Source organism: Seriola dumerili, unplaced genomic scaffold, assembly GCF_002260705.1.
Source record: "Seriola dumerili isolate Sdu_G_001 unplaced genomic scaffold, Sdu_1.0 BDQW01000017.1, whole genome shotgun sequence".
Classification (NCBI taxonomy): Eukaryota; Metazoa; Chordata; class Actinopteri; order Carangiformes; family Carangidae; genus Seriola; species Seriola dumerili.
Window position 1 is genome coordinate 5888824 of NW_019174272.1, and position 3613 is coordinate 5892436.

Here is a 3613-nt window from a genome sequence, read left to right on the forward strand (position 1 = left end):
GTCAGCCCATGGGGGGTGGTGGTGGGTGGGGTGGGGGGGGGCGCGGTGACCAGGCCCTGAGACCCTGGGCATTTGTAGTGGGATGGTCAATGTTGCGGAGGCGTTTGGAAATATTCGGACAAACCTAACTCACCCTCAGGATTGTTGGACTATAGAACAGAGCCACTGATGTTGATGAAAACAGAAAAAAAATAGAAAACAAGCTAATATTCAGGGGATCCACTGTATAATAAAGACCACCACAGGGAATAGAAGATGGGGTCTTAGTGAATTTTCTTTTTTTTTGTTTTTCCAGAAACTGAATTTCTTTTTCACTCGCTTTAGGTCCTTTACTTTCTGGCCTGTTATCTTGCACCAGTATCTCTTCATCTAATTACAGCCCTCCGAGCGTCACCATCTGTACAACTCATACTCACTAACTTATTCTTTCTCTGTATTTCCACCTCCCATACCTCAGATCACTCCTTAAACATTCAGAACACATCACCTCAACAACCTCAACACATAATGTACATTGCCTTGCGTACACTCAGGCCAAAGATTACAGTTTAGTTTTGTGATACTGTTGTCATGTCGATTTCCTGGTTTTTGAAGGTTTTTAGCCGTCGTTTAGAACCACAGGAGGATCAGAATGTGTGATCCGTTTTCTACACTTTCTCTAAATATGAGCCTGCAGACATATCATATTGCTTAAAGCACATATACAGTACATACATACGCAGTCAGATTGACGCACACACACGCACACACACACACACACACATACACACACACACGCACACACAGACTGAATTGTGAGAATCGTGTTGTGTTTTCATTGCATGGACAAGTGTAAGTATGGACAGCTGTATCCCTTTCGCTTCTGCATACCTCATTCCACTGATGTTAGCATCGTATACACACAGACGTCTCCCTTGGTTTACAGTGTCACTTTATATTTGACATTATGTGGAGTTTGAAAAACGAATTAATATGCTGTACAGAAACAAAAATATCTGCTTTTTTTTTTCTTCTTTTTTTTTTTTTTTTGCTCAATTTTCTGCACAGTCCCCGTTGAGTGGAGAGCAACACATGCACTCAGCCTGACTTACAATTTGCACAATTTAAAACAATGTCATGCTGTTTTGTCACCAAATGAAAAATGTTTTTACCTCTGATCATTAAGGCACATTATTGTATTGATATTCTTCACACAGGCCGGTTATTTTCTACATCCGAAACTAAAGTGTTCTTGCTCTCCCTTTGCCTTTTTTTTCCATTTAAAAGCTACTGCTGCATAGCCGTTGTTGTCATGTGTACAGGTTTTTTATATTTTTGCCCCCTTACACTTACTCTTAACGTACTCTTCAAATGCCTCACAAATCTAAAGGGTCTTCCTCTTGTGTTGTGTTCAACCATATTCAAAGACACAGGGTATCAACGGCTGCGTGGAACGTTTTATCCTATCTGAATTGTATTTAATCGGTCCAGTTCATTCATGTCCGAGCAGATGAGGAGGGGAGGAAGACACCAGAGGATCCTGCAAACACCACCGCAAAGAAGTGGCCTTCTCGCAGCGGCACAGCCATTTGAAAGGGAGGAAGAGCGCGGCCTCTTCTGCTTATTTTAAGAATGTGGTATTTTCTGTATTTGAGACAGTGAAAGATGGTCCATGCAGTAATTTTAATCATCCTTATAATCTCATGCAAGCCTGTTTTTTTTTTTTTTTTCTGCGTACTTGATATGGGAAAAAAAAAAAAAAAATCTGAATCAGACTGAAGTGCCTCCTTGTTAGCATGATCTCCCAGACAATGCCCACACAGACATCAGCACTTTGTTTATTCTCTGACTGTCATGCTCTGTTTGTTTCACAGGGGAACGCGTCAACACAAACACACACAGACTCACACAGTTTGCTGGAAGTGAAGGGAAGGAGGGGTGTTGAAGGGTGCAGGGAGGAGGGATTGGATGAATGAGGGAGTTTTCTTTCTTATTGTGATGTACAGCAAAGTGCTGAGTGCATGTGAAAGCCAAACCCACTGTGTCCTTCTAGTCCTAATAAACTCTGTGCTATAATTTGAGTACTCCACAGTTCGTCTGTCTCTTCTTTTTCCCCCGTCTCCTCAGTCCGTGTGACCACAGAACACTTCTTCCTTCATAGGCAAATACATCTTATTGATTAGAGATATTATGTTCCCACTCACAATTTTATTAAAGTTCCTCGTGTACATGGAACAGTAGACGCAAAGCTTTTATCTTTATAGGAATACAATAATGCTATAATCCAGTTTTGCAGTGGTATTGTCATACTGTAATAACATGGCCATTTAACTTTTCTTAAACATATTATTTAATTTTCTTCATAATGAGACCATTTGGATGCAGACACCCAGTGTTAAATTATCATTGTCATTGTTATTATTAGTATTAGTAGTAGTAGTAGTAGTATTTTACTTTTACTTTTCAGGGAAAACCATTCCACTTTTACCATAACCATGTTCTCCTACAGCCAAATACACATGAGCTTTGAATCTATAACTATGGTCCTAAGTAAAGGATTGGTTCCTTTGAACCTTTGAAGAGATTCCCTATGTGATTCGAGTGTAAGGGATGTGGTACGAAGTCCACAGTGTGAACCGTGTAAAAAAAAAACTCATCCAAAGCTGACATGAGGCCTCAGCAGTCAGTTAGACAAATCCATCACATTTACACTGTTTTTAGTACCAAATTCCCTCTTTGCCGTTACCATCCCTCCACCACAGCTCCACAAAGGGAATTTTACACTAGAAACGCTTTAACTGTTTATATATACTGCTTGTTTCAGCTGAAGTTCACAATGTACAGAGAGAGGACTGTGGGTCTTGTCCCCTCATCTCTTTCATTGAAATGTTTTGTTTGTTTTTGGTCACTAACGACAGGAGGAACAATTACTGCAACGAAAAGCTGTTTCATCGAACACGTGAGCGTGACAAAATGGTTTTAAGACTATGAGAGTCACTCACTGGTAAATCTATTAACTGAATAACTGAACATGTAGTCCAAGAAAATGATATTTTCATTACTTCATTAACCATGGAATTTGTAGTATATTAGACAGCCTTTGTGCAACCCCATGACATTGCTAAGGAATGCCCTCTCTGCCTGACTCAGATGGAATCATGGGGAAAAAAACAGAGGCGCCATAACAGGGAAATATTTGCAAAGGAGATATACACACAAACATTTGTCCTGAAGCCTTCTCGGTACTGAATAAACCTTTATTTAAATGCAATGCATTTGTCACAAAGCTACTGTGTCCCAGTGTGATCATCAACTCTAACAGGTTGGTAAGACTATAATATACATCAACATTCATGACAAAGTAATGATGACTTTGTCTGGCCATGGACATAACCTTCTTCGGGCTCTTAAACCCTCGCCAGGATCCACATTAGAGTAATACAGTTTGCTCCAGGACTGAAGCTCATTAAAACATAATGCTGCTCATGTCACATAGAGAACCAACAGAAACATATGACCCACTTTGTCTCAAAAAAAAGAGCTTTACAGAACAAGAGCCGTGGCTGAGTAACGGGTCAGATAGTACTAGGCCTGTGTGTTCCCATATTAAATGAGACAACTCACCCTGCAGAAG